This window comes from Trachypithecus francoisi, unplaced genomic scaffold (genome assembly GCF_009764315.1).
Source record: "Trachypithecus francoisi isolate TF-2019V2 unplaced genomic scaffold, Tfra_2.0 Lachesis_group12, whole genome shotgun sequence".
Classification (NCBI taxonomy): domain Eukaryota; kingdom Metazoa; phylum Chordata; class Mammalia; order Primates; family Cercopithecidae; genus Trachypithecus; species Trachypithecus francoisi.
In genome coordinates, this window is record NW_022681457.1 from 10137314 (window position 1) to 10146163 (window position 8850).

Sequence of the window (8850 nt, forward strand, 5' to 3'; positions counted from 1 at the left end):
AAAAGCTGAGCAAAGATAGACAGGAAAACACTCACATGATGAGTCATGTTGTGGAGCTAGAACCGAGGTGGATAGAGGCACGAGCGGGCACAGAGTGTGCTCCCCAGAACAGGTGGAGAGAATGCCTTTTTCATGCCCTGAGGATAGGCTGAGTAAGGCTTGTGCTCGACAACCAAGGACTGTTTTTTCCCCCAGCTGTCTGCAAGAGACCTTCCGTCTGAGTTCAACTGTGCCCTGCAGTAAGTAGTGATGGAGAGAATGTGACTTTGCTCTGCAGCTCTGGAAGCTTATTTGACCTGTGCCTTCTACAGGGAGGGGAGGCTCTTGGACACTGGCTCACTGGGGTGCAGAGACACAGTGGAGCATTCAGGCCAGCTTCTCTCGGTCTTGGGGCTGGTGATGGGACCTCTAGATGCTGCAGCTCTCTGTCAACGGCTCTGCCTGTGAGTGATCAGCCCTGGGTGACCACTGTTATGAGGGAAACCCATGCCTGCTGCAGGTCCTGTGAAACAATAAATCATAAAGCCATGTCTGAGGGACAGCCTGCTGGAGACATGGGAATCTTAGGGATTCCAGACAAATTGAAGCAATGAGAAATACAAAGAGGAAAAGAGAGGTTGGGTATGACGGGGGTGTCAGGTAGACAGGGCAGCTCCACACTCTCCACTGCTTCCTGTCTGGAGGCCCACTTTGGGGTCCTACTTATCCAAGTGAGTGAAGAAAGAGGTCAGGACAAACATAGATGCAGTTTGGGGAGATAAGCAGTAGCCTCAGCCCCTCGCCCTTTTCCATCTTCCAGAAGCCCCTCCTGAGCTCTCACCACAGAGAGATTTCCCATCTGGAAACTCGGATATTTATTATCCCAGGTGGAGGCAATGTCTCTTGATTATGGGCACTTTCCATCACCAGGCACCTGCTAGTCCTCTCTAGACCTTCCCTCTCAGGAAAGGAATTGTCCCTCATGGGATTCCAGGGAAGACACCCCAGGACCCCTATCAGTCACTAGGCAGATGACAGAATAGAGGAAGGCAGGGGACCAATCCTCCGTAGAGAATGGTCCTACTTCGGTGGGGCAAGGGAGGCTCTCCCTCACCCATTTGCTGTCCTGTTACCTTGGAACCCTAGGAGAACTTGTTAGTCACCCACAGAATCCACCCCTGAATGTGGTGTGCAAAGTGGTGCTCTTAGCCTCCAGTGTGAAGTCCCTGGGAAGACAGAACGCCCCCGTGTGAGTGAAGGCTGTGCCACCTCCAGCTGTGGGACCTTGGGCTAGGCAGCCCCCCTGAGTTCCCAGGGTCCCCATCCACATCTGAGACTGTGGTCAGTGCATCTGAGACCACAGTCAGTGTGGGAATCCGCGAGACCCTTCAGCCTCCAATGCTCTGGGACGGAGACCTCGTCCACAGGGAGGAAGGGGTCAGAGTGACCTGAGCCCCTACTCAGGAGCGAGTCTAATCCACTCTCCATCAGGGCCTGTGGGGAAGGGAAGATGAAGAAACGGAGCCTGCACCTGGCTGTGTGGGCGCAGTAGGTGAGGGGGAGGATGAGGGCTCCTGAGAGTGTGCCATGTGGCAGAGACCCTGCAGCACGCTCAGGAAGGGCTCTGGAAGGATCCAAGGAAAGTTTCCAAGAAGAGGGAAGAGTAAGTGACAGAGATCCTCAACCATGGATTTCACTGAGGTGCCCATGATGATATAGGGAGAATGGGGGTGTCTGGGCAGGAATAATATTGTCAGGGTGAAACGGGTGATGATGGGCTCCATGTCAGAACTCCTGTGGAGGGAGGGGCCTGGCCCACATGAAAAGGTCTGTGATCCTACCCCAGCCCCCAGCCCCTGTTCTCCAGGATGACACTGTGGGAATTCTATCAGGAGGGGTGTGATAGGGCTGGTCTTCCTGGCTCTATTCACAATGCTGGCTGGGGCCTGGGAATCCATGGGGAGCCACAGGTGAAAAGGGAGGGGACTCGAGGAACCCAGCAGCAACAAACATAGGGTCTAACACAATGGAACTCACTTCCTGGAGGCCAAGAAAGACACTTGTAGGACAAAAGGAAAAGGGTGGTGGCTTGCTTGGTTCCATTCACTGACACCCCACAAGAGATGTCCAGTCCTCTTTTTATTTATTATTTTATTTTATTTCATTTATTTTGAGATGGAGTTTTGCTCTTGTTGGCCAGGCTAGAGTGCAATGGTGCGATCTTGACTCAGTGCAACCTCCGCCTCCCGGGTTCAAGCGATTCTCCTGCCTCATCCTCCCACGTAGCTGGGATTACAGGCGCCTGCCACCACAGTCCGGTAGTGTTTGTATTTTTAGTAAAGATGGGATTTCGTCCTCTTGGCCAGACTGGTCTCAAACTCCTGACCTCATGTGATGTGATCCGCCCGGCTGCGCCACCCATCGCCGCACCCAACAGGAGTTTCAGTGCTCTATCGGATTCCCTGCCTACTCCATGTTACATGTAATGTTCCACCTCAGGCGTGTTTCCTCTCCTTTCCATCTCCTTCCTCTTCGCCTTCTCCTTTTTTCTCTTCAAGTTTTATTTTTTGAGACAGAGCCTTGCTCTGTTGCCCAGGCTGGAGTGCAGTGGCTCAATCTCGGCTCACTGCAACCTCTGCCTCCTGGGTTCAAGAGATTCTCCTGACTCAGCCTCTTGAGTAGCTGAGATTACAGGTGCATGCCACCACATCTGGCTAATTTTTGTATTTTTAGTGGAGATGAGGTTTCACCGCGTTGGCCAGGCTGGTCTCAAACTTCTGCCCTCAGGTAATCCACCCGCCTTGGCCTCCCAAAGTGCTGGGATTACAGGCGTAAGTCACCACTCCCAGTGCTGAGTGATCTTTCCTCTTTAGTGTGTTCTCACAACCATCTCTCACTGGGCTTTCTTGTTCTTTTTTTTTTTTTAGACAGAGTCTGACTCTCTTGACCAGGCTGGAGTGCAGTGGCATGATCTCGGCTCACTGCAACCTCCGCCTCCTGGGTTCAAGCAATTCTCTCACCTCAACCTCCTGAGTAGCTGGGATTACGGATGCATGCCATCACACCCAGCTAATTTTTGTATTTTTAGTAGAGACAGGGTTTCACCATGTTGGTCAGGTTGGTCTTGAACTCCTGACCTTGTGATCCGCCTGCCTCGGCTTCCCAAAGTGCTGGGATTACAGGCGTGAGCCACCGCACCCGGCCAACTTTCTTGTTCTTATCCCTTAGTTCTCTGTCAGGGAATAAGATAGAAACCGTTCCCTCAACCACATTCTAGTCGTGGTCCCCATTCTCATATTTCCACTTCTCTCTCTTTGGTAATAAATTAATTAATTGAGAAACAAGTTGCTGAATGTTCATCTTCTGCTAATCTGCATCCCCTTACTTTCCCAGAGCCTCCCCTAATGAAATCGACTGTATTTACTGAAAGCAGGAAGTGAGTCTCTCCAGATCAGGATGACTGTCTCCCGGGGAAATATTTGTCTTTGCATCGATGGGGAAAAAGAAAGTCGATGTCATGAGTGGAGGCTCTGAGAAAATAAGGGCTGTGTTTTCAGTTTAGACTCCCGCCCAGTTGGTAGCTGACCTAGACGTGACGTTAGGTCTACCCTCCATGGGCAGGTTTTCAGATAAAGGAGCCCTGGCCATCAGGGGACACCTCAGGTTTGGGCTGAGATGTGTGCAGAGGGCCTGGGTCCTCCTGAGCCCCCACACTGGGGGACTCAGAGACAGGCCCAGCAAGGGGCTGTCCACTTCCTGTGGGTTGACAGCTGTGGGGACCCAGACAGGCGGCAGCAGGCTCTGACTTAACCACATCCGCGCGTCTGTCTGTCCTGGAGGGTCATGTGGTCTCCTGTCCCACAGCTGGAGCATGCAGAGCAGGCATCATGGTGTCCATCCTCACTGTTCTTCTGTGCCTCGGTCAGTGGTGGAGAGATGAGGGACAGGAGGGGCACTGGGTTGGGGTGAAGGGGGTCCCACAGCAGCCTTGTTCACTGGAGACCCTCAGGGCTCCAGTGGCTGCTGGTGCTCCAGCAGGAAGGGAAGCAGTCACACCTCTGTCTTCCAAATCCCCCACAGGAAACTCTCCTCCATGGCTGAGGCTAGGCCAGAATACCCAAGCACCTGCAGGTGAGTCTCTGCTAAGCTACCATGCCCCACCTCACACTCAGCACCCAGACTCTCATCTGAGGGCCTTCTGAACTGAGGGTGAGAAAATCAAGAGTGTCCGTGGCCTGAGCTGGGAATGAGGGCGGGGGAGGTCTGTGGGCTCCAGCCTGTGGTTTCTTCCAGGGATCCTCCCCAAACCCAGCCTCTGGGCTGAGCCAGGCTCTGTGATCAGCTGGGGGAGCTCCATGACCCTCTGGTGCCAGGGGACCCTGGATACCCAGGGTTACCATCTCACCGAGGAAGAAAGCCCCATGACCTGGTACCAACAGAGCCCACCAGGGCCCAGGAACAAGACCAACTTCATCCCATCCATGACAGAGCACTATGCAGGGAGATACTGCTGTCACTATCTCAGCTCTGCAGGCTGATCAGAGCTCAGTGACCTGCTGGAACTGGTGGTGACAGGTAAGAGGACACTCAGGGGTCCCAGCCCCAGGCTCTGCCCTCAGGAAGGAGGTCAGCTCTCAGGGGCATCTTCGTTCTAATAACTCAGCCCTGGGGGATGATGTGGGAGGCGTGAGTCCCGTTTAAGACAGTGTCTCCTTCTTTCCTAGGAGCCTACAGAAAACCCACCCTCTCAGCCCTGCCGAGCCCTGTGGTGACCTCAGGAGAGAACATGACCATCCAGTGTAGCATAAGGGTGGGATCTCAGAGGTTCATTTTGATTGAGGAAGGAGAACACAAGCTCTATTGGATGCTGGACTCACAGAAACTCTCCAAGGCGCTGTTCCTGGCCCTGTTACCTGTGGGCCCTGTGGCCCCCAATCACCGGTGGATGTTCAGATGCCATGGATATTACAGGAACATCACCCGGGTGTGGTCGCAATCCAGTGATACCATGGAGATCCGGGTCTTACGTACAGATGTCCGCTCCTTGCCCGATTTATTTTTGAGAACTCACTCTCAGGGAGTCCCACGTAGGAGGGTGGAACAGGGGAAGTTTGGGACTCCTGAGCCCAGAGAGACTGAGTGTGAGAGACAGTGAGACCCGCAGGGCCAGAATGGGAGAAGGAAGGGGCGTAGGAGGAACCAGTCCTCCTAGTCCCGACTCCTGTTTTCCTCCAAGCGTGTCTAGGAAGCCCTCCCTCCTGGCCCTGCAGAGCCCTGTCGTGGCCCGTGGAGAGAACCTGACCCTGCAGTGTGGCTCTGATGTCAGCTACGACAGATTCGCTCTGTACAAGGAGCAGGGACATGTCCTCCTCCAGGGCTCTGGCTAGCAGCCCCAGGCTGGGCTCTCCCAGGCCAACTTCCCCCTGGGCCCTGTGAGGGGCTCCCATGGGGGCCAGTACAGATGCTCTGGTGCACACAACCTCTCCCCCAAGTGGTCGGCCCCCAGTGACCCCCTGGACATCCTGATCGCAGGTGAGGAGCCCAGCGGGTTCAATCAGGGATCCAGGCTCTGCACAGGCCCTGCCGGGGGATCCCAGGTGGTGATGGCCGGGATGAGGGGTGGGGGTCCTAAGGGAGAAAGACACAGAGACAGGGGATGGGTGGGGAGGGGGAGACTCAGAGAAAACAGAGACAGAGAGACTGAGGGCCTCAGAGAGAGGCCTGGGGAGGTCTCAGCTCAGATCAAGGTGGGAGCCCCTCACCCATCCTTCTTCTCTCCAGGACAGATCCCCGACAGAACCTTCCTCTTGGTGCAGCCGGGCCCCATGGTGGCCTCAGGAGAGAACGTGACCCTGCTGTGTCAGTCACGGAGCCCGATGGACACTTTCCTTCTGACCAAGGAGGGGGCAGCCCATCACCTGCTGCGTCTGAGATCAGGGCACCAAGCTCACTAGCACCAGGCTGAATTCCCCATGGGTCCTGTGACCTCAGCCCACGTGGGGACCTACAGGTGCTACAGCTCACGCAGATTCTTCCCCTACCTGCTGACTCACCCCAGTGACCCCCTGGAGCTCGTGGTCTCAGGTGAGGCCCCTGACCTTGTCCTCCCTGAGCTCAAAGGCTCAGCTCAGGCCCTGCCCCCAGCAGAGCTCAGGACGCTAACGAAAGAGAGGAGTAAAGGGGGAGGGCCCAGCTCACAAGACGGTGGAAATTGTCAGGGACCTCCTAAGCCTGGGCTCCCACCCCAGAGACCTCAGATGGGGCTAAAGGCCAGGGAGGACTGAAATGAAAACCTCAGAGGAATCATACTTAGACTGAGGATGGAAGACGGAGGCTCCACCCACTCCCCACCTGGGCTCCCCCGGCGGCCCCGTAACACTCAGTGCAAAGCTGAGACTAAGGGGAGATCGTACACCTGCTCACTGCAGCCATGCAGGCAAATATTCAACAGCAAACCTCGTGCGCAATTCCTTTCTGTCCTTTATTTTTTATGTCCACGTATCTATTGTTTCTCTTTCTGTTTCTGAAGATTTCAAAGCAATGCTGGCATTTATAATTTACACATTTAATTTGGTAGGTAGCGTTATGATGTAAAATAACAGTGCTCTGATTTTCTTTGGTATTGAATTAAATATGTGCATTCATGATGGAGAATAACTTCTTATTAATAAAGTCTGTTTATCCAATGCATTTAAAATCAAACTTTATACATTTACATCAGCAGGCTTTTGAAGTTATATTCATAACAATTGTGGACATTGTGAATTTTAAGGATTGTTTTACTACTTGAATAATTTGAAAGTCTTTGATTCCTTTCTATCTTCTAAAATTAGTTAAGTATAGATGAGAAAGTTCTTGGTTTGAGTATGCTGATTTTAGTTCCCATTAATTTACCACTGACACACTCCCTTTCAATCCTTTCCCAAATGATCTCTTCTGATTTATTGATAATGATTACATTAACCACAAGAAAATGGAGGACAAACTTGTTTCTAAATTTTATAAAACTCTTCTCACTTCAAATATATATGTATGTGTTTATATATACCCCCCACACCATTATCTATCTTTTAATGTATACTATGTATTATATATTTATATATACCTACACACTATTATCTATCTTATAATATATAATGTATTATATATTATATATACCTACACACTATTATCTATCTTATAATATATAATGTATTATATATTTATATATACCCACACACTATTATCTACCTTATTATACACTGTGTATTATATATTTATGTATACACAATTATATATCTTACTATATATTATGTATTATATTTTATGTATATACACCCACACACTATTATATATCTTATAATATATATTATGCATTACATATATACACACTATATATATCTTACATATTATGTATTATAGATTTATATATTAATGTATATGTTATACATAAATATATTAATATATATTTACATACAATATATAAATACATAAAGTATATATTTATATTATATATTTATATTACATATATTTATATTATATATAATATATTTATATATCATATATTTCTTTATTTTATATATATATATTATATAAATATATTACATGTTATATATTTATATATAACATATATAATTAATATATATAACATATATTAACACACTATTATATATTATGTATTATATATTTAGAGATACACATACATCATACATCTTATTATATATTATGCATCATGTATTTATATATACACACTATTATATATCATATGTGTTATATATTTATATATACACACAATTGTATATCTTATAATATATAATGTATTATATATTTAGATATACACACACTATTATATGTCTTATTATATTTTATGTATTATATATTTAGATATATACACTATTATATATCTTATTACATATTTATATGTATATGCACACTATTATATATATTAGTATATATTATGTATTATATATTTATTTATACACACACTATTACATATCTTATAATACATATTATGCATTATATATTTACATGCACACATTATTATATATCTTATATATATATTATGTATTACATATTCGTATATACACACACTATTATATATCTTATAATACATAAGCATTATATATTTACATACACACACTATTATATCTTAATTATATATATACACATACTTATTCCTATGCATATATGTATGTATGTACCTCTGCTGCATCAGGAAAAGGTTCTATCACATAACTGCAGAACAGTTAGGAGAAATGTAGACACAAAGGAATGCAGAAACTGAGGGACATGTTGGCTTGTGTCTCTTCAACTCCTCACATACCTCCCCCCTTTTTTGGTTGATTCTCAGGAGGAACTGAGACCCTCAGCCCGTCACAAAACCAGACAGACTCCAAGACTAGTGAGTGAGGAGATGCTCTCGGTTATGGGGCTGGCACAGAGGGTCAGGTCCTGTGAAGGGGAGGTGGGCATCCTGGGTGGACATCCAGGGGTCCTGGGTCATGTTGATCTGCCCTGACTTCTGTGACCTCTTTGTCCACCATCTCCAGCCTCACACCCCCAGGATTACACCGTGGAGAATCTCATCCACATGGCCGTGGCTGGCTTGGTCCTGGTGGTCCTCGGGATTCTGCTGTTTTAGGATTGGCACAGCCAGAGAAACCCCCAAGATGCAGCCAGGAGGTAAACACAAGAGAGAACAATGCACCCGTCAGAGTGCTACAGCCTTGGCAGTGAATCTGATGGTCCCAAAAGGTTCTGAAAGAAAGTCTCAGAAACTGTCTACTGAGAAGGTCAAGAAGGGGAGGCATGGGTCAGGTGCAGGAAGATGTCTGGGTGCCTGTAGAGAATGCCTCCTCTATTAAACCTCCAGTAAACGGCGGTGCTTTCCAT

General features: G+C 48.0%; 1 pseudogene; it reads left to right on the forward strand.

Annotated features, from left to right (window-relative positions):
• The first annotated feature begins 412 nt into the window (after positions 1-412).
• Positions 413-8644, forward strand: LOC117091358 (annotated as a pseudogene).
• The last annotated feature ends 206 nt before the right edge of the window (positions 8645-8850 follow it).